We start from the raw sequence: 27,553 nt of genomic DNA, 5'->3' as shown, positions 1-27,553 counted from the left end.
ATAAATTACTAGTGATGTGTTATGTTCCTTCTTGCTTCAAACACTTTACTATCATCCCAGTGCAAAAGGAACCCTCCATCAAGGATCTGATGTGCACCGGCCAGCTGGGTTCCGGAACTCCAGTTTCGTTCAGCATGCAAGCGCTCCATTTTTGGCACTCAGTGCCAAAAAGGTTAGCCATCACTGGTATAAGACATTGCACACCGAAACAATTAGACACAAGGACAGTTTTTCCCCCAATGCCATCTCTCTGCTAAACTAATTCCCACAACACTGTCGAAATACCTAACAGGGCTGTATTACTATTATCCTTCTCATCTTTCCTATTACCTATTCCTTTAATAGGTAAACCCCCTTTAAATTCTTTGTCCAAATTCCTCTCAAGCTTTCTTTAAAGAATTTTGCCTTGAACTGTGATTTTAGGGTTGAAATTTCCAACATTTTCCTTTATTCAAATCATTATTAAAAGCTTATGTAAATAAGCTACTATAATTTTTAACACAGTCTGTCTTATGAGAATCAAGCACATATATCAAGGAAAATTTAAAATGCAGCTGCCTCTAATCACTTTTTCTCATTCGCAAACATATTGCACTTGTCACAATTCATTTACCTACAGAAGGTATACCAAGAGGATATGATATATTTATTTATTTATCTGGATTTAAAAACATCTGTCTCTGAACCATTCTAGGTGCTTATACTACAGTAAGGTTTGTGAAGCAAATGACTTTGCAAATACTAATGTAACCTAAAATATAATGCCCTAAGTAGTATGTAGATTTATATTACTATTATTACATTACATTAGGACTAGCACATTTTTCAGAGACTGTTAGGTGATGGGAGACAAATACAAAAAACCTCCTTTATGGACCACCAATAACTCAGGTTGGAAACTGATGCTTCAGGCCAGGGGTCCCCAACCTCTGGACTGCAGACCAGCAACTGTCTGTAGACTGCCAAGAACCAGGCTGTGCAAATGATCAAAGCTCCATCCATACACATGCAAGATGCAGGCAGTACATGAAACAACATGCCCCCCCACCACCACTGGCAGTCTTCAGAAAAACCACCCTTCACAAAACCAGTCCCTCACATCCAAAATATTCAACAATTGTAGCCTGATCCAACATTTGTTTACTCAGAAGTAAACCATAAATGAATTTAATTCCAAGTCAGGATATATATAGCTTACAGCAGTGGTGAAATGTAAAATTTGTTACTACTGGTTCTATGGGCATGGCTTGGTGGAGGGGGGAGGTAATATGACTGAGTGGGCGTGGCCAACTTTTTTTTTTTTTACTTTTAAAACCATTTTTTCTACAACCTCTTCGGCTGAAGAGGTTGTTAAAAAAAATGCTTTTAAAGCCTCTGACGTTCCCAGCTGACTTGTCTGATCGGCAGAGGCTTTCTTTTTTTTTTTTTTTAGCCTCTGACGATCCCAGCTGACTTGCCTGATTGGCAGAGGCTTTCTTTCTTTTTTTTTTAAGCTTCTGATGATCCCAGCTGAGCTGCGCAATCATCAGAGGCTTTTTTTTTCACTTTTAAAAGCATTTTTTTCGGTCAAAGAGGTTGTAGAAAAAATGCTTTTAAAAATTAAAAAAAAAAGCCTCTGATGATTGCGCGGCTCAGCTGGGCAATGGGGGGGCAGGGATTTTTGCTACCGGTTCTCTGAACCACCCGCCTCCATTGCTACCGAATCGGGCGATCCGGTCAGAACTGGGAGCATTTCACCCCTGGCTTACAGCCCCACTAAAAGCTATGACATTCTAAGTCTATCAATCTAATAATTGCTTTGTAGGAGTCAAATGAAAAAGCTGCCAGCCTCTCATCTCTGCCCATAATTGGTTGATGAAATCAGAAACTGAAGTAGTTCTTGCTGTGAAATATCACATGTATAATTCAATTGTATTATTTATACTAAGCGGCACCATTTTAGGGCAGCGTTCAAAAGCTGATTAACTGAATTTCAAAGAATGATAACTTGTGCTGATACTATTTCTGAAAAGTACAGGATAAAATCTTCAAATAGTTACTACTACTCTAGTGTTAGAAAAGCTTATCCAAGAATTACATTAGTACCTTTATCCATATATTATATTTGGGAAGAAGCTACCAATTTGCACATTGATTATTTCATTCGAAAACCAGTAGAATGCAATGTTCCTGTTGAAGTTGAAAGTTGAAGTTTTACAAACAGGCCTAACTACTGAAGGAGAATTGATGGTCATAGGCTCTGAAGTTTTGCCAAGGGCTCTGAGGAAAAAAACTATGTAAATTGTGCTGGATATCTTCATATCAAATCAGTGGTGGGATTCAAAAATTTTTATTACCAGTTCTGTGGGCGTGGCATGGCTTGGTGGGTATGGCTTGGTGGGTGTGGCAGGGGAAGGATACTGTAAAATCTCCATTCCCACCCCACTCCAGGGGAAGGTTACTGCAAAATCCCCATTCCCTCCCCATCAGCTGGGACTCAGGAGGCAGAGAATAGATGAAGGCAGGGCCAATCAGAGGTGGTATTTACCGGTTCTCTAAACTACTCAAAATTTCAGCTACCGGTTCTCCAGAACTGGTCAGAACCTGCTGAATATCACCTCTGGTGCAGATCCATATTCCTAACAAATACCATGTTACAATATATATCTCCTACTTTCACATTTATCTTTTCAGATCCAAACCTTCCATTAAATTATTCTAAAAAAATTCTCTTCCTTATTCAACGGTAAATAAAAAAATGCATCCGTAATTGCTCAGAGATCCTTTCATCCATTCTTACTTCATTTTTTATTAGGACAAGTCTTGGCAGTGAAAGCAGATGGCAGGAATTGGCTCTAGCAAGTCCTGGCAGAAATAAAACCCTTCTATTCCTGTCATCTTCCTCCTTTTTCTGTAAGAATGTCATGTACAAATGCAATCTGTCACATGCCATACTTAGCAGTCTGGTACAAGAGTAAGTTGTAAGATCAAAATCTTAGACGCTCCATTCTTCAGGGCAAAGACTTGAATCTGAGTCACTCAGCCAAACATTATCTTCTTTATGCTTGCTGGATCCTTCCTTCAGACAGCCTATAGCAGTGTAATAACTGCCAAATGCTAGCTATGTCTACGTCAGAAAATCTATCACAGGCAAATTGAAAATGTAATTTATTTTGATGTTTTACCCCTCAGCTTTGTAAGAAGTTCAGATTCAGACAGCAGAGGGCTTTCATGGGAAGGAGGAAAAATGCTGGCTGGGGAATTCTGGGAGTTGAAGTCCTCCAGGCTTAAAGTTGCCAAGGTTGGAGACCCCTGGTCTAGGTAGCCATGAAAATTAATAAATAGGTGGCTTATCCACAATAATGACTGATAGTGAAGTTTTTAGATATCTACTTTTATTTTTGCCACTTGTATTAAACAGAATGATTTATTTGTGTGGAAGGCAGTTGTGAAGGAAGGAAGGAAGGAAGGAAGGGAGGGAGGGAGGGAGGGAGGGAGGGAGGGAGGGTAGGTAGGTCAAGTCTTATGCATGTTTACTCCAAAGTAATTCATTATATTAAAAGAGGTGTGTTCCCAGGCAAATGTGCATAGGATTGCTGCCTTAGATAAAGAAACAGATGGGGCTCTATTACAACCCACCTTCTGTCATCATCCTATGAGATGTCATAAACTAAAAATAAGGAAGAAAAATCATAAAAATTGCCCATAAAATGTCAAGGGATCCAATCTTTCCATCCCATATTGGAATCAGGACAGATAGTCAACTCAGTCCTCCTATTTTACCCTCTGGAGTAAATATCCAAATGTCAAAGATTTAGCAAAAAATAAATAAATAAAATTCTTTTTCATTAGCCTTCCTCCACTGGGTGAAATTTCCACCCCAAACTCATCATCCCCAATTGAACCTGTGACAATGAGAGACTACTATATGTGCTTTCATTTCTTCAAATCTGATAAATGCAACAGTTCCTGCCTTTTCTTTGCCTCCCTGTGCAAGCTATGGTTGCTATAACAACATCTGATGCAGATTGGCTGCATAGAGGAGTAGGCCGTATCATGCCCTTAGTTGCAGAAACAACAGTGAGAGTAACTTCAACAAAGTGCAGGACATGACAATGATAAATACAGACAAGCAGAAGTGGAATTAATATTGCCTTTTCTTATGCAATCTCTTCTTCGCTCCCTCTCTCTCCCTTTCTTGTCAAGGACAATGTGTTTTTCCTTTCTGCGTCTGACTAAGCTAATAATGTAGTGGAATAATCAGGCTTAATGACAGTTTGAATTACAAAGGAATTATGTATTTTACATAAAATGTTATTCACTTAAATGTTGAAGAGGAGTTAATGTACAAAAGTAACAGTCCAAGAATTAAGTGAGACTGAGTGGATACTCATTGGGTACTTAGGCACTTTTGATAGCCACAGAGGATGGCCCAAAAACTAGTTAAGCTCCAAAAATTACACACAAACCCAAAGTACACACATAACTTAATGTCTTCAAACACTGCTTAGGTTCTGGGATTCATCAAGTATTATCTGTGTCCCTTCAAGAATTTGAAAAAATAGCAACATTCCTAAATATATTCTGCCACTGGAAGATTGTAAGGTAAACAGTTTTTTTTTTCTAATTGTAAAATGATTTTATTGAGGAATTCTTCCAGATGAAATATGAAAGCATGCTTGCACCTGGTTTTGTGCAAGGCGAAATACTAGAAAAAAAACCCCACATAGATTGCTATTGCCAATAAGGCATGCCTTGTCGAAATGACAAAAGATTACAAACTGTAAATGATCTCTATATACAACAAACAACACAATTCTATTCCACACATTAGGACAATGATAATTGGATACTAGAGCCAATTTGATGTAGTGATTGTTAAGTTAGGTTAGAAACCAGAAGACTGTGAGTTCTAGTCCTATTTTAGGCACAAAGCCAGATGGTTGGCTTTGGGCTAGTCACTTTCTAGCAGCTTTAGAAAGGAGGCAAGGGCAAAATACTTTTGAAAAACATTGCCAAGAAAACTGCAGGGATTTGTCCAGACAGTCTCTGAGAATTGGACATGAGTTTTGAAAAATATTCCCAGCATCATAAATTGTGTAAAATTCTACTTTATACACTGGAGTGAACCATCCTTGAAGTTCTAACTCACAACTAAGAGTCTAAATTTTAAGATTAGGTCATTGATTCAACATATTCACATATAAAAAATATAATCCAGACTAAACTGGGAAGATTCCACAGAGCTTTTTCCCATACTCTGAACTCTTTAACTGCCACACTCAGCTTTGGTTATTTTTTTTTCAGTGTTCTTATCTGCCGCATTCAATTTTGAACCGCATTTTTTTTAAATGATTTCTTTGGAATGATGAAATGAGTTAACTTTGGTCAGATATCATATTTGTTTCCATATCATGGAGTGAGAGTTTCACTTCCAACAAGGGCAACCACTGTTGAGTTGTTCTTAGGCCATCAGTTGACCTTAATCAGATCCTATCTCTTGACACCAGCTACTTCAGATTGTTTTATATTTCAGGTTTCTCTTTTGTTTAGCTTTATTCCAGTAAGATTTTAGGGAATATTCCCAACTAAATGCCCATTCTTATCTTTCCACACAAAATTAAATTCTACTAATTCTACTACTTCCTTTGAAAAGTATCATGCAGTCCTTGAGGAGGTAGAGTTCCTAGGGCATCTGTTCTGACTAGGCTATAGAAATAATTAATCATTACGGAAAATTTGTGATATAAGCTGTCCTTATCTGTACTATTTGTACTGGTTAATCAAAGCCACAAGACCATTTCAGTAGCCCTCTAGGATAAGAATAAAGCCTATGCAGACTGGCAGAACAATCTATGATCTATCACAAAGAAAGACAAGTTTAAGCACCTGCAGTCCAAAATACAAATGGAATTACGAGAAATCCAGGATGAGCAGTGGCAGAAGAAAGATGAGCAGGTGGAACACTATGCAGACATGCATGCCATCAGAGAGTTTTTCAGTGCCATAAAGTCAGTTTTTAGTCTTTCTAAATCAGAATGCTCCCGCTTGCTATTATCTGATGGGTCAAATCTGTTCAAAGTCAAGACAGACTGAAAACCCGCTGGGATAAACACTTTTCCAACCTACTCAATAAGCTTTCCACAGTTGATATCTTACAGCAGATTCATCAGCTGCCTTGGTTGCTTTAAACCTTCCACCCCCTACTAATGAGATCAAGAAAGTGATGTCACAGATAAATAAAGTAACAGGGCAGTGTAGAAATCTACAAAGATCCAAACACATTGCAGCTGTTCCAAGATGTCTTGGAAGATATTGGCCCACAGACTCTATAAAACTAGGAATGCAAATCAGATTGCAGAAATTACAGACATATCATATTGCTATCCACTGCAGACCTTTGCCCACATTTTCTTGAATAGACTTATCACTGTCTTGAAAAGAGGCACAGTGTGGTTTTTGGACAAAACAGAGCAAAGCAGATATGATGTTCACTGTGAGTCAAGTCCAGGAGAAGTGCATAGGACAGAACAAATCTCTTTACACTATCTTCATTGACCCAACAAAAGCATTTGACATTGTAAATAGAGAGACTCTCTGGATCACCCTAAGACATTATGGATCCCCAAAGAAATGTATGAAATTGCTTTAGCTACTCCATGACAGAATGATAGGACAGGTTCTTTACAACATTAATACGTTGACAGCTTCATTTGCCATTTCCAAAGGGGTAAAACAGGGTTGTGTGCTAGCCCTAGTCTTACTCAGTCTGTTCTTCGTTTGCATGTTGTCTCAGTTGCCCAAGGTCTGAAGGAGGAAGTGTACTCAGGTACCAATTTGATGGCTCTCTCTTTGACTTTCACCACTTTCACACCCAGACAAAGTGCCCCCATCAGTCATTCAGGAAACCCTCTTTGCTGATTAATGTGTGCTCCTGGCATGCAAAGACAGTGAACAAATTCTCAGATGCTGCTCTGCTCTTTGACCTATCAGTCTGAAAAAGACTAAAGTACTTTACCAGCCCATGCCAAATACAAAATTTGCAGAACCAAAAATCAGTGTTCACAACATCCAGTGACAAATGTAAACGGCTTCAAAAACTTGGCTAGTGTTATCTCAAGCAATGGATCTTTGGACAACAAAATTGACTCCAGAGTCAGAAGGCAAGTGCTGTGGTATGACGTCTTCACCAGTTTTGAAGACTGATGTTGCCAAAAACTCATAGAAAACTGTGAGCAGCATCACAAAATAACATTCATAATTATTATAACAATGGACTTCCAGTGCCCCCAATGTGCTAGATTCTGTGCTACCATAAAGACTGCAGCAACACCTCCATGTCTGCAAATCAACTGCACAACAGCATGTCTTCTTCAAACCTGAAGGACTACCACATTTCTGTACAATTGGGTGTTATAGGTATTGTACACAGTGATGGGATTCAAGTAATTTAACAACCGGTTCTCTGCCCTAATGATTTCTTCCAACAACCACTTTGCCAAACTGCTCAGAAAGTTAACAACCGGTTCTCCCGAAGTGGTGCAAACTTGCTGAATCCCACCACTGATTGTACACAACATTAGGGTTGTGTAGCTCTAGCATAAAATAGTGCTTCTGTTTGATAAGATTTCAAATTTTATCATTGCAGGCAATTCTGTAGTAGAGACCTACTCTGGAAATGTCAGATGGCTCTGAAGCATTTCATACTCATGTGAAGTGTTTACAAACTTAATTTAATTGTTAAGATTTCTACCCTATTTTCCTTCAATAATTCAAGATAGCATATATGGAATGTCTTTTCAATATTTTCCCATAACAGCAATCCTGTTGAGCTGAGGAGTAAGCCAAATTCACGTAATGAGTTTACAGTATATAGCTAGAAGTAGAACTGATAGTGTTGACATAATATAGATCCTTTTGATATAACAGTAGCATCTTTGGGGATTTGGGAAGTATGCCTTTGTTGTTGTTGTTGTTATCCAGAGATTGGTGTTGCTCCTATCCTTAGGGTATTGCAGAAGGCCTTGAAAACCCGGTTGTTCTCCCAGGTGTTGGGATGTGATTGATGTGGTCCTTTTGCTAAATTGCTTTTTGTTGGTTGTTTTTATTCAGATCATATTGTCCAAATGGATGTTTGTTTATTTTTTCTTTTTATGACCCTCTAATTCCTTGCTTCAGGGTGGAGTCAGGGCGAGTTAATGGAGCTGAACATTTACTGGCCAGATACCCTTCCTGACACTTATGCAGAGGTCACAATATATGTTTTCCCTTTACGCCCTGATAGAGAAACATCTGTTGCTGCCTAGGCTTAAACTCTCAACTTTCTGAATGGGAGGCAAACATCTTCACCTCTAGACCATTGTACTCCTCTTTTTTTAAAAAAATATTTTATATTCTGTTATATTTTGCATATTGTCTTTGTTTTAAATATGGGCCACTCAGAGTTGCTTTGGAGTTGAGCAGCATCTAAAATCTAGTGAAATAAACAAGTAGCCTCCTCATCACTTCACACAAGCATTGTGAGTAAGCAGTTGAGAAAATCTCTCCTTTAGGAAATAAACAGAATACCAAAGGAAAAACAATCCAGTTTCTAAAGTTTCTATAACTTCATCTTTCCCTTAAATCTTGTTAAAGAAATTGTGAAAATTGTGAAATTGTGAAATCTTGCTTTCTGTAGAGATGGACAATTAAGAACTTGACACTATGGATGGATATTTGTTTTCAATAGAATTTCAAATCTCAAAGCAGCATAAATCAAATAGGATTGTTCTCAAACCTTAAATCAGAAACTCAAATTATGCCTCTTCAGAACTCAGTTCACCAGTTATGAATCAAATCAGAACTTATTTGTACAAGTCTAATACCAACATACATTTTAATGATAGAATGACTAGTTTTATAGATCAAAGGAATGCTCCACTATAGTATAGCTTTCTTTTTAGAAGAAACAAAGAAAAACATTCTTTGTTATACATTTGTCAAGGTTTCTCATGATATGTTTGTGACTAGGAAAGATAAATGTGGGCTAGATGTCACTACAACCTGATTTTGTGGGGTCCCCTAAGGCATGGCTTTTAGCAAAGTGCTATTCAACAACTTTATTAATAAGCATTCCTTCTTTTCCATCCTTTAGGCTAGCAAATTTGTAGTTCACAGCACACTTGGATAGTAGGTTAATAGTGCAGTGCAGCACTTCAGATTCTGAGCCTCAGCATGGCATCCCTGCATACAAAAGCATATATATATTCAAACACAAACACACTCTAACATCACCATAAGCATTCATTATAAATTTATTGAAGGAAAGGGCTTTGAAAGATTATGAGATTTTTTTCCACCAATGGATGTTCAAGATAACCTATAATAGGATGGCACAGGGAACTGAAGTACCCTAACCTAGATACAAATTAAATACTAGAGAGCTTTGAAAGCAAATGTGGAAACATCCTGTGAAGCTACGTTTTTGTAGGGATGCTGCTGACCCATTATTCACACTCCCCTACCAAGAATTAATGTGTTCCTGGTTTCTAAGGAAACTCAGACCCCAAATGAGTAATTTCCAGTCCCAGGAACCTTGTTGAAATCAATAAAATATCTTATGATGTAACTCAATGGACAATTAAGTCATAAGGCTATACCTTAATTTATAAACTAGGACATTCTTTTCTGCTAGCCTGCTCTCCAAAGCTCTCTTCATTGATCCAGGATAGCATTGCCTATCATTTGGCTGCCTTTAAACAATGATGGCCATAGAAGCAGATTTTTGAAACTTACTCTTCTGATAATTTTTATTAACCAGTAACTATTTTAGAATAGCCCCTTGATAGAGCTTAGAAACTTTGAAATTGAACGTATTTATTTGGTGGGAAATAATTGTTAATATTATTAATACCGAACAGGTAGACAGCATATTATGAACTGAAAAAGCAGGAATTTCATCACTGTCTTCAGTGCAAATAGCAAGCTAAAGAAAAGCTCCAATTTGTGGACAAATTTGGTACAACTCTTGTTGAGACATCCCAATTTTCCAAGCTTTTCTTCAGTTATCAGACTTGGAGCTGATTCCTTTTTTTTTTTTTTTTTTAGAAGGTCTTGTTTATGCAAAGTTTAATGGCAAAAGAATTATCTCTGTGAAAATATTTTTATATACATATTTAAAAAGCAGAGCATTTTGTAGAATGCTTCTAGAAATTTGGCAGATTCACTTCTTTGATGAATCAGAAAGAGGCAAACTAGTGAAGTAGCAGGGGTTTTCTAGCCTTCTACTCAACCAATCTCAGCTGCGTCACAAATGTTGGGAATGGAGAACCAGTAGCGGAAATTTTGAGTAACTTGGAGAACCGGTAGTAAAAATTCTGACTGGCCCTACCCCCATCTATTCTCTGCCTCCCAAGTCCCAGTTGATTGGGAGGAAATGGGGATTTTGCAGTAACCTTTCCCTGAATTGGGGAGGGAATGGACATTTTACAGTATCCTTCCCCTGCCACGTCTACCAAGCCACACCCACCAAGCCATGCTATGCCCACCAAGCCACACCCACGGAACCAGTAGTAAAAATTTTTGAAACCCACCACTGCCACAAAGGTTGTCAACTTTTAATGCAGTCCTTTCACTTGTTTCCCAAATGTAAGGCCATGTTTAGCTATCCAATAATGTGAGAGGTAAGAACTCTACCGTAATCCATAGCTGAAAAGATAACTGAGCAGAGCTACTTCCATCTAATTCCCCAAATCATGGCAATGCAGTTGCCATGATTATGAGGCATAAGGACATGGGGGTCAAACTGGTGGCCCACTGGCTGAATGTGTCATGCGTAGGCTATGCCCACCCCAACTCCACAAAGGATGTCACGTGATGGCAACATGACATTGCAAGTTTGACACCCGTGCATAAGAGGAAGAGTGAGCATGCAAACAATAGGACAGGTTGGTGGCCAGGCAGCTAGTCAGGGCTTGTCTGTTGTAGACCAATTAGGTGGAGACATGTTATGAGCCATCTGGAAAGACAGGTTGATCAGGCATCCTTAGTCCCTTAAAGATAGGTACCATGTAACAACATGCAGATGACTACAGCAACAGAGTGGTCAATGCCGGGAATGCACTACCTGACTCTGCGGTTTCATCCCAAAACCCCCAAAATTTTAACCTAAGACTGGCTACTGTTGACCTCACCCCATTCCTAAGAGGTCTGTAAGGGGCGTGCATAAGCGCACCAGCGTGCCTACCGTCCCTGTCCTAATGTTTCCTCTATTTGTATCTATTTTATTATCCAATCCATATTTATACTTATTACCTAATACGTTCTTGACAAATAAATAAATAAATATAAATAGTTTGATTTTGAGGCACAACAAACTATCTCTTCTTGTATGAGTCTTCTGTTATTTCAGGATGTTCAGAGTTAATATCTTTTCATTTGAAACACCAGGAAAAGCAGCTTAAGGACCTCTAATGATGAGTGCCATTTCTTATTACAGCTTTTTTATGATCAAAGTATCAGTATTTTTAGGTGTCTTTTAGGGCAATGATAGCATCTGCTCTCCCTTCCTGAATCTGGCACAAGATAAGAGTACCTACAAAAGACTGAAAAGGGATGTAATATTGAGAGGCAAAGCTCCTGCTAAGGAAATAAAAGAAGGCTTTGAAAAGATGAGACTCCTCAAAGTAACACAGAACTAGTTAAGGAGATTCTGTGCAGCCTTACATCCAGCAGTTGTGTTGGATCAGTTAGAAGTCAGCACTGCTGGGTTGCCTTAATACTCACGGAAGACTAATAAGTGACTGCAGAAAATAACTCCTACTAGCCTGAAGACAAAGGTGAATACTGAACAGATAACTCTGTTAGAAAAGGCAAGAAATTAAAGCATCTTAATTTTGTGGCAGTTCTTGGTCATATGAAGCAGTTTTGGATCAGGCATGCTTGCAAGAGAGTGAAATTCTTTAATCTTCACTTTTCTGATTCTCCTTCCAGCAAGGCCTGTAATCAAATCTGATCTGGAAGTGACTTCACCAGAATTTAAAACATTATGGCAACATTTATTTTATTTTTATTTATTAAATTTGTTTGCTGGCCATCTCTCCACGAAGCATTTAGCAATCATGCAAACTTATACACATACATTTGGAGCCAATTTTACTGGCGTTTCCAGAAAGAATAACAGAATAATGGCAGGGACCTTGGAAAGGACCTTGGAGGTCTTCTAGTCCAACCTCCTGCTCAGGCAGGAAACGCTATACCATTTCAACAAATGGTTGTCCAAGCTCTTCTTAAAAAGTTCCCGTATTGGAGTACCCACAACTTCTTGAGGAAGTTGTTCCATTGGTTAATTGTTCTCACTTTCAAGAAATTTCTCCTAGGTTGCTTCTCTTCTTGATTAGTTTCTATCCATCATTTCTTGTCCTGCCTTCCGGTGCTTTGGAGAATAGGTTGACTCCCTCTTCTTTGTGGCAACCCCTTCGATATTGGAACTCTGCTATTATGTCACCCCTAGTCCTTCTTTTCATTAAACTAGACATACCCAATTCCAGCAATCGTTCTTTATATATTTTAGCCTCTAGTCCCCTAATCATTTTTGTTGCTCTTCTCTGTATGCTTTCTAGAGTCTCAACATCTTTTTTACATCCTGACGTCCAAATGGATGCAATATTCTAAGTATGGTCTTACCAAGGCATTATAATGCCATTATAAAGTAGCATTAACACTTCACATGATCTTGAATCTCTCCCCCTTAAGAGAGGCGGAAGAAGGAGAAATGGGTGATTTGATACAATGATTGGAACAATGACAAAACCATCTTTATTAGAGGTAACAGCAAGTTTTCATTTTGAATTGTTAGGCAGTGTTCCCTCCCAGTGAGTAAGTCTGAGTCTTGTTTTTATGGTATTTTTTGGAGGGTTTGAGGGGGAAAGACAGATTTAGTTCTTCAAAAGAATCCCTTCTAATCAGCAGCTCTCTGATAGATCAGCATTTCTCTTTGTGCTGTGATCAGCTTTTGAAAGCACAGCTAAGTGGCCACAAACCAACACAGATTTAAATGTGCTGGAGTTCTAATTTCATTATGTTGAAGCATGCTAGCTTCAATCAAATGCTTTTTGCATTTGGAATAACTTCTGATAATCAGAAGCTACAGAGCATGGTATGCAGAAACTGATTCTTGATGACTTAGGGCAAAATATTGTCCCATGCTTTCCAAAGTCAATTTTAATTGCATGAAATTTTTACTTAAATAGATTCATGGAATCTTTTCTAGAATGTTTTCTGGGCATTCATCAGCCATTTAGCTTCACAGTCTCCAGTGCCCTAATTTATTCAGGCTGCAAGCAGAGAAACCATTTTACAGCCACACAGGCACTGTAATTCTTCACATTGTCTGTTCTTGTCTCACCCACCTTGTCTTTGGGCATATTAAATGGCTGAATTTCTATATATATATATATTTCTATGCCAGAAAGCTTCTGCAACATTTGAAACTAGCATTCTACATCCCCCTACTGGAAGGACTGTTTTATATGTGAATATAATGTTCATATCTGGATAAACTCTAGGTATCATTGGCATTTAGGTTAATACCAGCTATAGTGTGAAAAAGCTAAATATTTGACAATTGCAACATATGGCTAGAAGACTTGTTTATATGAAATTCAAAGAAATATTTATAATGCTTCTAAATGTACTGAGATAAATATTAATCAGATAACAAATATACATATCCTTGAGCCTTAAAACACAGATACATGCAAAAACAAGCTGCACTTTTAAAGCAAAAGAAACTCCATAATGGGACTTAAAAATCACTTTCTGCTTACTCTTCCATCTCTGCCTGTACGAACTGATATCCAGTGGTAAAAACAGAGGTTATTTTTTACACTCTGTTGCCACTTACTGTTAGTAATTACCATATTTTTCAGACTATAAGACACTCCGAAGTATAAGACGCACCTGGCTTTTGGAGAGGAAAACAAGAAAAAAAATCTGCCTCCCAGCAATTTGCCTCCTTGCAGCAAACAGGGTGGTCAGCTTCAGCACAGCCTGATTTGGCATCAGCAGCTGATTGGCGGTTGGATCTGCCTCCCGGAATACCTCCTATCAGCTCTTCCAGGCTGCGGGTATCAGCACCATCCATCAGTGCCATTGCCGCCCATCATCTCTGTCATCTATTTCCACCTCCACGCACCCATTTTTGGCCTGTTCCAGGTGGTGGGGATTGCCACTGCCACCTATCCTCACCGCTTGGAACGGGCTGAAAATGGGATGCACGGAGGCCAAAAACAGGATGCACAGAGGCTGAAAATGGGGCACATGGAGGCAGCAATAGGTGACAGTGGCGATGGGTGGCGCCGGTGCCAATGGGCGGCATCGATCCTGCAGCCTGGAACAGCTGATAGGTGGTATTCTGGAAGCCGGTCCAACCGCCAATCAGCTGCTCATGCTAAATCAGCCTGTGCTGAAACTGACCACACTGTTCGCTGCAAGGAGGTAAATTGCTGGGAGGCAGAGGCTGAAGGCGGGTGCGTGGGGCTTCGGCAACATTTGCTGTATAAGATGCACAGACGTTTCCACCCACTTTTTGGGTGGGGTGGGGGGAAGTGCATCATATACTCTGAAAAGTACAGTATTTTGTGGCCTCTTTCAGATCTGGTACAAGTCATATTATTGCTTATTTATATATATCTTGTTTATATGTGTATAGATAGAGATAGATAGATAGATAGATAGATAGATAGATAGATAGATAGATAGATAGATAGATAGATGATAGATAGTTTTTGTATATATATATATATATATATATATATATATATATATATATATATATATATATATATATATATATATATATATATATAACACTATATAGCATATTGCCCCCAACAATCTGGGTCCTCATTTTACCCACCTCAAAAGGATGGAAGACTGAGTCAACCTTGAGCCTGGTGAAATTTGAACTGCCAAATTTAAGGCAGCTGGCAGGCAGCAGAAGTAGCCTGCAGTACTGCGCTCTAACCACTGCATACATACATACACACACACACACACACACACACATATAAAGATAAAGGTTCGCACATATGTGCTAGTCATTTCTGACTCTACGGGGCGGTGCTCATCTCCGTTTCAAAGCCGAAGAGCCAGCGCTGTCCGAAGACGTCTCCATGGTCATGTGGCCAGCATGACTAAATGCCAAAAGTGCATGGAACACTGTTACCTTCCCAACAAAGGTGGTCCCTATTTTTCTAGTTGCATTTTTATGGGCTTTTGAACTGCTAGGTTAGCAGAAGCTGGGACAAGTAATGGGAGCTCACTATATTACGCAGCACTAGGGATTCTAACCGCTGAACTGCCGACCTTTTCATCAAGAAGCTCAGTGTCTTAGCCACTGAGCCACCGCGACCGTATGTATGTATGTATGTATGTATGTATATGCAAGACATTCAAGGTCCCTTCAAGTTGTATTCTATTCCTCTTCTCTCTCTCTCTCTCTCTCTCTCTCTCTGTGTGTGTGTGTGTGTGTGTGTGTGTGTGTGTGTCTACACACATACACTTAACACATAAACATACATACTTGGAGGTAAGAATAATGAACTCTGTTAAAAATTGGTTGAGAAAAGCAAAACGAGGGCTGTTATGGCACAAACCAATCCCACTTTATTTTGCAAATATTGAAGATCTCTAGGTTTTTGAGTTGTGGGAATACAACGTGATGTCTTTCAGAGTTTTGAATGCCTCCATATACAATATGATTAACAGGATGTTTGATAAAAGCAGCAAGAAATTAGGAATCACCTATGATAAGGATTTTTTTCAAGAATACAGCACGGACACCTTTTGAACAGATCTCCAAATTTATTAAGTGTTTGATTAAGGTTTTAGAGTTTAAAACTATGCAAAAGCAGTATTTCCATTACAGTTATTCCATTTATGTATTGTCTTTTTTCCAGGTTTAAATATAAATCATTTAAATAATAATTTAAATATAAATATTTTCCCCAAGTTTAAATATAAATAATTAAGTTTGTCTCACTGAGAAGCATCCAAATCATATTTTTATGCTTCAAGGAATTTGCATTGCCATTTCACTGTCAGAGTGAAAGAATTTTTCCTGATTCAAGTATGTCATTTGCAGTATGAACTATACTGTGAAAAAATGTGGCATCTTTTCACTATTACATTATGCCTGAGTTTCTCATTTGAAAGGAGCTGATAAATAATCCATTAAAATAAAGCGTCTCTTAATATTAGCTAGTGTAACCTGCCAAGTATCAGCCTCAAAATGTATTCCTTTTGCAAGTGCTTCTTTTGTGGTCACATCAAAAAGATGCCACTTCTGGCAGGAAACTTAGGAGTTGTGTCTCCTACTGTCCCATAATTAGCAATGTTCCTGATTTTTCTAGTGGTTGTCTTTCCCCTTTTTTTCACATCAAGTTACTCCAAAGAACTGTATAGAAAAGACAGTCTCAATGAAGCTGAAATGAAAATTATCCATAGAAATGAATCAAGAAATCCAATTTTAAGGAAGTTGCATTTTATTTATTTATTTATTATTTTATTTGATTTATATGCCGCCCTATCTCCACAGGACTCAGGGTGGCTCACAACAATAAAATAACTGAATAAAAGCATGTTAAAATACATGTTAACCCTCCCAGTCCAGGCTGAACAACCATGTCTTTAAGTCGCGGTGGAAGGTGCTGAGGTCACGGGCCAACCGGAGCCCCAGAGGAAGTTGGTTCCAGAAGGTGGGAGCACCTACAGAGAAAGCTTTTTTTGCTAGAATTTTGCTAGAATTTGAGTATCAAACAAACTATGAGTACCAGAAAAAAATTTAATGTCAAAATGCATATCAAATTAGTACCAAATTAGATAAGGTTTAAAGCAGTTGAGTAGCAAGGTACCACAGTAATTCTAAATGGATCCATTGGACCTATTTGCAGGCTGCAGTTAGGAATTGCATACAGTAGTAGCCAAAATTGTGGAAACCTTTTGGGAAAAGTGTGTTTTTGATGTTTGATGGCTAATAACACTACTTTTTTTTTTTTTTTTTGGAGTGTCAAGATAATCATATTCCACTGCTGGAATGGCCTGGAAATAGCCCAGACCTTAACCCAATTGAAAATCTATGGAGCTGACTAAAGAAACTTGTTAGTCAGAAGCGACCCAGCAATAAAACCCAGTTAATAGAAGCAATCATTCAATCTTGGTTTCACATTATAACAGCTGCAGAACTAAAAGACTTGGTTCACTCCATGAGAAGACGTTGTAAGGCTGTAATTCATGCTAAAGGTTACCCAACTAAATATTAGCTGATGTGATAATTTTTGTATATCTCATTTTTTCTATGGTGATAATTTTTGTATATCTCATTTTTTCTACGTGTTTCACTTTTCTTCTTTATACTGTTACTGTTATTCTAATAGCAAATCCTTCATAAAAGTTATTGCATTACATTCTTGATTAAATTATCCTTCCATTGATATATAATTTTATGGTACTGCTCCAAAAAAAAAGTGGTGTTATTAGCAAGTTTTAGAAAATACACTTTTCCAAAAGGTTTCCACAATTTTGGCCACTACTGTATATTATATAACTGCATTGTATTCATCACAACATTCCTTGAATACTATTGGTATATAACCCAGTGTCTTTCCTTCCTGTTGCCCCATAGGGCCTTATTAGCAGTGCAGGTGCTACAGAGTTCCTATCTAGAGTTTACAATGTATTAAATTTTGAGTTGGTCTCCTGCCTGATAGGTCTATAATTATGCTATTTTGGAAAGTTTACCAGAAGTTTTAAATTTATAACGTAGCGTTTTAAAACTTTAGTTAAAACTTCAGAAAGGGCATTTGTAGGAATTTTTTGTTTCAGTACCTGAACATCAGAGACAGTAATCAAAAAGAGTTTTGAAAGCATTTTTTTCTAAATTTATCATTCTTATAACGTTTCACCTAAGATGTAAATATGATCTCTGCACCATTGTTATGCCGTTCGTTCTGTTGTGTTTGGAGAATGCAGTGTCATTTCCCACATGGCCTGTTGTGACTTATAAATGGGAAACATGCTATGTGCTATTTGCTCCTGAATGTCACTTGTTTATTTTCTTTGATAGTGCTGGAACACATGAATTATGTATATTTGTATTGGCAGCTATAAAATAAGTGAAGGCCCATATATATCGTCACATATATTATACCCTCCAGTCAGAAATGTTTTAAAAATCAATTAGGGTTAGCAAGTCTTACATATTCAAAGAAACTGGGCAGAATTTAGTTCTTTGTTAAACATTGAAATAAATGAATGGATATTTTATTTAAATAAGAGGAATTCATTATATTTACTACCCATATGCCACTCTCTCTTTCCTTCACAGTGTTCAACATAAGAAATGGACCCAGGCAATCTCTTATCCAGAATTCGATTGCCATGTCAAATGCCTACCAACCTTGATGCAAGCAAAACCTTAGAGAGAATTCTAACATTTGTGGTGCTGAATTGGCCAGGCCATGTTTGAATTTTTCCATGTGCCATCTTCAAGTTTATAGAACAGATGAGTTCAGATAAGGCCTATCCCAAGGAAAACAAAATTATTTTGGCACAAACGTGTCCAAAGTTGGCTATTCCCATTTCATAGGATGCCCTGTTCTAGTGTTTTCCATCAGCTACTACTAACAGGAAAACAATGGATGGTATCCAGCAAGAACATGCTGTTTGCTTCTGCAACAGAAGTTGTTCTCCCAGGAAGTCTGCTCTTGTCCTGAGGGCCGGAGGGTCACCCTTCAGCTTTTTATTGTGAAGTAACATTCTGGCAGGAGGGAAAGCAAAGTCAGTATTTAAAAAGATCATCTTCTTTGGAAAGACTCATGAAAGTTGAAGGATCACTCAGAGACCTGGCTTCAATGTGATGGTTTCTAACAAATGCCTTCCCTTACCTGCAACCACAGAATACATGATATCTATGTATTAAGGCACTGAATTTGACGAAGTGAATTTGTCAAATACTGTAAAGTGATTTCTTTTGGAGTGTTGGCTATAAGAGATAAAATGATTATCTGATCATTATAACCTGTTTGAAATGGTCCATTCACACATGCACACCTTGGTAAATCTGCTGCCTAAAATGTGAACACAGAAAAGGAATTCAGTGTTACGGAAAGGAATAAAAAAAAGAGGGGGCAATTCTGTGTGCTGGGTAACTTTGGGCCAGTCGCTGTCTCTCAGCCCAAGCCACCGCACAGGATTGCTGTTGTGGGGAAAATATGAGGAGAAAAGTACATTGGATATGTTTGCCGCCTTCTGTACAGGTAGTCCTTGACTTACAACAGTTCATTTAGTGACCATTCAAAGTTACAACGGCACTGGAAAAACTGACTTATTACCATTTTTCACACTTATGATTGTTGCAACATCCCCATGGTCTCCATGTGATCAAAATTCAGACTCTTAGCAACCAACTCATACTTATGACCAGTGGTGGAATTCAAATAATTGAACAACAGGTTCTCTAATGACCAGCTGGGTAGGTGTGGCTGAGTGGTCATGTGACTGGATGGGCGTGGCCAACTTGATGTCTCTATATTCTTTCTAAAATCTTGATATCTGTTTTGTATCGGGGTGACCCAAATTGGATTCAAGATGCCAAGTGTGATTTTATAAATCAGTTTATAGTAGTACTAATACCTCATGTGATCTTGCCATTATTCCTCTGTTGATGCAGTCAAGGACTGCATTGACTTTTTTGGCAGTTGCAGCACACCTATGACTCATATTTAAAAGGTTGCTCCAATAGGACTCCTAGATCCACCTCACAGTTACTTCTGTTGAGCCAGGCACCACCTGTTCTATACCTGTGCATTTGGGTTTTTTCTTGCTTAAGTGTAAAAACTTACTTTAGTCTCCATTAAATTGCATTTTTGGTTAGAAATGAGGTTCTACAGTGGTACTCACTTTACTACAATGATTTTTGCAAAATGCGCTAAAGCTTGAAGAATATACTGAATATACTGATAAAGATTGTTCTTTTTGAACATTAAAGTATATAGTCAAGCAAATATTTCCAATCCATTGTAAATGAAAACACATTTGAAAGGCATTTTCAAAGCAGTCAATTAGTGGATGTCTTACCATTCTTTGTTTTCTCTTTTAATTAAATCTTTCTGCTTTATATTTTTTTTTCCTTGAGCTTTGTTGCAATATTCCAAAAATTTCACAGATCCTTCACAAAGAACCACTTCTAATTTAACTAGAATACATTGTTTTCATTCTCAGCTTTTCTGATTACAGAACAGTGAGAAGTATGCTCTTCTCCTTCATTCATCATTTCTCCCTTTAATGATGTTTGGATGTACTTGTAAGAAAAGGAAACATTTAACTTTGGAGCTGCCCGGGCGAGGTCAGCCCACCACATTCAGGCCTGGCTGCTGCCACCTCACGAGCCAGCCAGCCTAGCCTGAGCCCACCAGGTGCTCCTGGGCAGTCTCCCGGGAACCGCATGTGAAGGGAAGATTGCGCCCGGCCCCGCGTCACCCCTGGTGTGCAAGAACTCCACGACTTCCTTGCCTCCTCTCTTGGGCAGATTTACAAAGAAAGAGCTGGGAATTTCAAGCTAGGTGTGCCCTGCAGCCCCTGCCTCGCCCACCCCTGCCAGTAGCTCTGGCTGGGCAGCAGTTTGGCTGTCGCAGCTGGCCATGAACCCCAATTCCCTGCCCTTCCCTTCCTCCCACGGCTAGTGGCAGAGAGGAAGGCAATCCAGGGCTGAGCTGCCACTGCTCAGCCTCCTTCCCCCACCTGCATCTCAACCTCCACCTCTCCGCAGCTGCTGGGCTTTACCTGTCATGGCTGCCAGTGGGCAGGGGGGCAGCCAGGGACCACAATGCTGCACCACCCACATCGCCCCTGTGACAGCCGGCCCTCCCTTGCCCTCCCAGTCAGGGCTGAGTGTGGAGTGCCTGGCCTCCTGGCCGCACACCTTGTAATGTGTGATGGTAAGGCTGATGGCAGGGAAGGGAGACCCGCTCTGGGTCTGCTGTACTTGACTGAAGAGCCACCTTGGGGGGGGAGATACAGCAAGACTTGGCCACCTTTCAGGCCCAGCTCTTGGCTTCCACAGGGAGTCCAGGTGGCCACCACCTGCTCTCCCTCCCCTCTGCCTCAGGTTCCTGCATCCAGCCCATGACAGGGTGACATGCTGCTTCCAGGCCGCTGCTCTGCTTGGTATAGTACGGTGCATGCATGCAGCTCCAGGACATCCGCCTACCTGCCAGGATTGCTGCCACTGGGTGCTGGCCCCATTGGGATCTGAAGGGCATGCAGCTCAGGCTGGTGGAGACACGTGGAAACTCTGGAGTCCCTTGAGGCCTTCAGGATGGATCAGGTCATCCAAGGCTTTGCTCACCAGGAAGGACTCCGTTGTGGAGGGCTATGTGCCCGGATCAGGTGCTTTCTCTCGGGCCTCCCGTGGAAGCCTAGAGTCCAGCCTGAAAGGCAGCCAAGACTCTCCATGTCCCCCCCAGTGGCCCTTCAGCCCAGCTCAGCAGACCCGAGGTCTCCCTCCCCCACCATTAGCCTTACCTTCTCAGGTCAGGTGAGGCCAGATGAGGAGTGGCTGGGAGGGGGAGGGGCCAGGCATGGCATTCAGCCAATTTGCCGAACTGCACAAAATGTTAGCTACCGGTTCTTGTGAGCCAGTGTGAACCAGCTGAATCCCACCTCTGCTTATGATGGTTGCAGTGTTCCAGGGTCATGTCATCACCTTTTGCAAGTTTCTGACAAGCAAAGTCAAGGGGGAAGCCAGATTCACTTAACAACCATGCTACTAACTTAAAAACTGCAGTGATTCACTTAACAACTGTGGCAAGAAAAGTCATAAAATGGGAAACTTAACAAACGTCTCACTTATCAACAGAAATGTTGGACTCAATTGTGGTTGTAAGTTGAGAACTACCTGTAATATATATAAATAAATGTGGGCTATAAATGTGGGGCTTAAAAAGGCAAGCAGAACTGCATATATGGGCAGGGAGAAAACAAATGCAAGAAGATTCATAGTAACAATAATATCATTTAATGAGCATTAAATTTTCATTCATTATTACATGAATTCCTTCCTTTGAAAAATACTATACTGCAGTGATTTAGGTAGGATCAGAAGTTCCTCCATGATATTGCTCTCTGATGGTTGTTTCACATATGCAAGCAACCATGGGAGGTTTATTATGTGTATATGTGAAATTATGCTTCTGAACTGTCTTTTTGTTGTACTTATTGTTTAGATGCATCTGAAACAGAAGAGTTGTTTCCATAGCCTTACAATCCAGACCTCTGCAGACTTAGTTAGGAATCAGTTAGTCCCCCAGGATATATTTTCATTTTGCACTTTTTCTGGCAACGTAATTAGAGAAACATTGATTTAAAGGTTTCCAAAACTGGCACTCTTTCTTGCAAACAACTGTTCATTGCCAGCAGCAATCGGCTGTAATTAATTGATTATGTATCTAGAAGTTCACAGCCATGGAACTACAAGGCACAAGTTGTGCAAAGTCATAAATGGTCTTCTCTCTTTTGTTTCAGGTTTTATTTATTGCCCTCTGTCATTAATCTACTCTCCAGCCTAGCAAAGTTGATATAGAAGTAAAGGTGTGGATAGCAGTTCAGGGCAAGCTCGTCCCCCCAAATTTTCTTCAAGATGATTGACCAAAAAAAAAAAAGAAATCAATTGGCATCATTCAGTCATGTGAATATTAAAAAGCAAAGTTAATATACTATATAGAAATATGTATATCTGTTCCAATGACCATTTTATTTTACTTCACTTGAAAATGGTAATTCCCCCCTCCCCTTCTTTTTCTTTAGCAATTGTAAAATATTCACGTTTCTCACTTTCAGTCCCATCTCACTTTTGCAACAGCAAAATGGATTTTACCAAATATTTGGGGACTTTATAAGCTGCCCAAAATACAGCCAGCAACGAAAAACAGTAGTAAGAAGCAGACACTGAGATCTGCTTGGCAAAATTTGGAGAAAAATAAAATCTGGAGGATTGTTGTTGCATTTGAACGTTTTACTTTTTCAGGCTGCAGAGCCCCTTAGTTAAAAACATTTCTCTGAGCTCCTAACCAAGAGGAAAAGCTCAATGAACTCTCCCCTCCTGGTCTCTTAGCCAATCCCATTCTAACATCTCATGCAATACAATTTGGAAAAACCTGGTTTAAGAAATCCAGCAGGCCAGGAGTGCAGATTAAGGTGATTCAAGCCAGAATTTACAAAAACTGAAATCTTCAAACAACCTAATTCCAAATATAGATGAAAACCTCTCTGAAGTGCCTTCAACCTAAATGTATTGACTAATAAAGAAAAGATTGTATAGTAATAATTATAATTATATCCTGCTGCAATTATTATTTATTTAGCATATTATGAAAACTTGACAGAAAATCCACATAACTATATGCAAAACTCCAATGGGGGTATGGCAGTGGCCTCATACCTAGATGTTCCATTCAGCAATCCAGGTGGTCACCTCTGGCATTTCTCTGTGTAGATTTTCTAGGGAACCAGAAAGCGGACATCATGGTCAATCTTGTACAATATGTTTAATAGTTTGCATATCAGCAGCCCAATCGCGACAAGAGGAAGCTTTCCATCCCCACTGATACAAGGCAGAAGCACTTCTTCCAGTATCACACCTAATTCTGTTCAATATCATCCAGACAGGGTGAAGTGGGTTAAAACCAGGTTAAATCCTGCCATAATAACACCATCAAACAACATATGCTTATACCAGGTCTCTGAGAAGGACTCAATAGGGGGACAAAAATGCAAATCCAGTCTAAATGTTTCCATAGGCCTTTTCTGCGGCAGTCCCTTCCCTATGAAACAATTGGCATCCTGAAGTTTGGCAGGCCTCTACCCTCTACCCTTCTGTAAAACACTGAAGACTTGACTTTCTCCTAAGTTTTGGGATAAGATTAAGTGATTACATATCTGAAGTTTGACAGTTTTGTTGTTTTGTAAATGTGTTTAGTTTTACAATTTTAATGTGGCTTTTATGCTGTTTTAACTTTTGATTGGGAATTGCCCAGAGTTGGTTATAAGATGGGCAACTATGAAAGCTGGATGGATGACCTTGGACTAGTTGCTCCCTCTCAGCCCAACTCATCTTACAGAATTGTTGTAGGGAAAATATAAGGAAGGAGGAGTATTTTTTTTAAATAGATCTTTATTAATTATTTACAAATAAAAAAACATATAATGTAATTTTCAAACAGATATAAATTATATATAGGTACACAACACAACACATAAAGACAACCACAAAGAAGGACTAACCGGGGGTCATATTGAACCCCTAGATATTTATTCATAGTTACATCCCGGTAAATCCTTTTGTTCAAACAGAAGGAGGAGTATTAGACATGTTCACTGCCTTGAGTTATTTATAAAAAATAATAAAGGTGGGATAAAAATAAATAAAAAACAATGTTTTAAATAAACTAACTAATTTCTGGCTGACTATACAACCAACCATAATAATATGCAATCATCTGGAAATGGAACAAATATATTTTATTTTTGAGAGGGTAAATTTTATTAATGGGAGGAGGAGGAGGAGAGAGGAGGAGGAGGTGGTGGTTTTCTTGAAAAGGTAGGTATAGAAATCATAGATTTTTTATTTTTTTGAGTGACTAAACCATTCCGGGATCCTATTGACTCTGTCGTCTTTTTATCTCTGTCTTATCATCACCAAGTGTCTGCTAAACATTTTGCTCTAGTGGTTAAAGCTAGAAACCAGGAGCCTGTGAATTCTAGTCCCACTTTAGGCATGAGAGCCAGCTAGGTGACTTTGGGACAGTTACTTTCTCTCTATCCACAATGTCAGCTTGGACAACAAGCCAGTTGGTCAATTCCTGTCACAACAAATGCATCTGATCCAAAACAAGTGGATTCTGTACTTGCTAGGAAGAAGGGGGGGAGAAAGTATAGGGCCGCGATGGCGAACCTATGGCACAGGTGCCACAGGTGGCACGTGGAGCCATATCTGTGGGCACGCAAGCATTGCCCTAACTCAGCTCCAGCTTGCATGTGAGTGCTGGCCAGCTGATTTTCGGGCCTTCCGGTTCCACCAGAAGTTGGGAAATGGGCTGTTTCTGACTTCCGAAGGGCCTCCGGGGGTATGGGGAAGGCTGTTTTTGCCCTCCCCAGGCTCCAAGAAAGCCTCTGGAGCCTCGGGAGGTTGAAAAACAGGCCTACTGGGCCCACCTTGCCATCGCGTGCCAAAAGCAGGGGAAGTGTGGGGCGGTGTCACACACACATTGAATTATGGGTGTGGGCACACGCATGCGCGGCCCCCCTGTGCTCCCCCTGTTTTGGCACACGACGGCAAAAAGGTTAGCCATCACTGGTATAGGGAATGCAGAGTTTGTTGAAATGATCCCCTGACATAGCTTCATAGAATTCAATCCAGAATTCTTTGGAAACATGAAGCACATAGATATACAAAAAGATACAAGAATGGGTTTGCAAGAATATCTTATGAGATAAGGAGACAGGGAGACCAAATAAATGAATGTTTCTGCTGCTTCATCAGAAAAGCAAAGTAGAGGCAATCTCCCTTCCTTTCTTTGCTAAAAGGTTAGCACAGTAATTGTAATATGTCTAGAATATGTTTTTGGACCCTTTTTGCATAGGAAGCTTGATTAGTTTCTCAGAATTCAATAGAAAATAATATAATCTGCAGCAGATTTTCTGTCTCTTATGTTATCCTTTGGTCTAGATCAGGGATGTCAAACTCATATCATCATGGCAGCATCATGTGACATATCGGGACTTTTTCCCCCTTCGCTAAACCAGGTGTGGGCATGGCCAGCGCATGATGCTTCTGACCCATGGGCCAGGAGTTTGACAGCCCTGGTCTAGATTATGGAGGATGATCTGTTTCAGGAGTCTTGTCTTTTAGAATAGATGGCACTTTATATCTTTTTCTATCATTCTAATTTCAGTTCAAATTAACATTAATTGCTCACAGACTTACCCCTGTTCCTAATTCAATCCAAAATGCAACAAGAGCAAAACATCCTTGTGATGGATTCATTTTTGCAAAAAGTCTCTAAAAATATTTTCTTATAATTCTCTTAAGCAAGTTGATTATTTTTATAAAGACAGTAATAGAAACAGAGGCAAGTCAATTGTAAATGCTCTTCTACATTTTTATACATGTTATTCTCGTTGAGATATGTTCCTTCAAGGCCCAAATTAATATGGATTGGATGGTTCTGGCAAGTAACTGTCTCCAAAAATTAGTACCCCACCTCTAAAATAGGACTGAAGCTGACCTACTTAACAGGGATATTTTGAGTATTGCTGGAGAGCACACTTGGCCTTTGCATTAACTGTCCATTGAGGAGAATTTAATTTCTAAGTTTATTCAGGAGCTAATTGGTAGCATTATAACTCCATCAAGCTTCAAGATATCAGAATGAAAATTGGTCCATGTGCTCAGGGCAACATGCTGTATTTTAAGATCAAATGCCGACTTAATCCTTTCCCCTCTATTCCTTGTATTCATTTTTCAAAGAGAAACAAAACAGAATATTAAATCCAGCATCTCTCTTGAGTAGAATGGAAGTTTGCAATGCACGCTGGGAACTGCTTTCTGTCTTTCAAGCAGAATGTCAAGAGGAACAAGAAAAAGGGTAAAGATAATGGAATTGGATCTTGTTTGTTAAAGACTGGAGCATAGAAACAAGGAATGGCATCTCTGCTTAATGTAACTGCCTGCCTATCTGGAATTTGACTCAATTCCACTCTAGAAACCATTTTGCAAATGTAACAACTGGTATCTATTCAAAACACTGGGACACTTGAATAAATATCCATACTGATAAATAAGAACAAAAAAGATACTGGTTTAGAACTTAATTTATCCAAGTTTACCTGTCTAAACATACTACAATATATTTGTCTTCCAAGCTTCATTTTTTTAGGCTTTTGTGATAAAATTCACAGCTCAAAAAGTGTGATTAAAATATGCTTATTAAGGAAAATTAGATATGGAAATAGACAAATCCTTAGTAATTGATATAAAGGCTTGCAAAAAATGCATACTAGGAAAAATGTGTATAAAATCTACCCTCTTCTTTGTTTGTGAATTGATGTTGATATTAATCAAAAGACATTTACAAAAGGTCTGAAAATATAAAAGGGACAATTTTCTGAAAGATGACTGCAGCCAAGTGGTATGTATGCTTTGTAAATTGTTTAGCTTTTTTTTAAAAAAAGCTAAAATTGAGATTGTGAGATTAATAAATAATGGGGATGTTTTTTCCTTTTAAGGACAATTTAGAAATGCACAGCAGGAGAAGGAAAAAGAGGGGAAATGTTTCAAAGTTAGCTTGGTATAGTGTCATTGGACACTGAAGTGAGTATATCAATAGTGTACATCTGCTTTTTACACTTGGGAATCAACTTCTGAAGGAAGTTGTACATCCAGTAGATTGCAGGACAGGCGTTTCCTGTATCTCTTTGCTGCCATTTCATATCACCTGGAGTTTGGCAGCCCAGATAGGATAGACCTAAAATACATTTT

This window comes from Pituophis catenifer, unplaced genomic scaffold (genome assembly GCF_029215685.1).
Source record: "Pituophis catenifer annectens isolate HBS135680 unplaced genomic scaffold, rPitCat1.0.hap2 SCAF_4, whole genome shotgun sequence".
Taxonomy (NCBI): Eukaryota; Metazoa; Chordata; class Lepidosauria; order Squamata; family Colubridae; genus Pituophis; species Pituophis catenifer.
Note: the sequence above shows the minus strand (reverse complement) of the source record.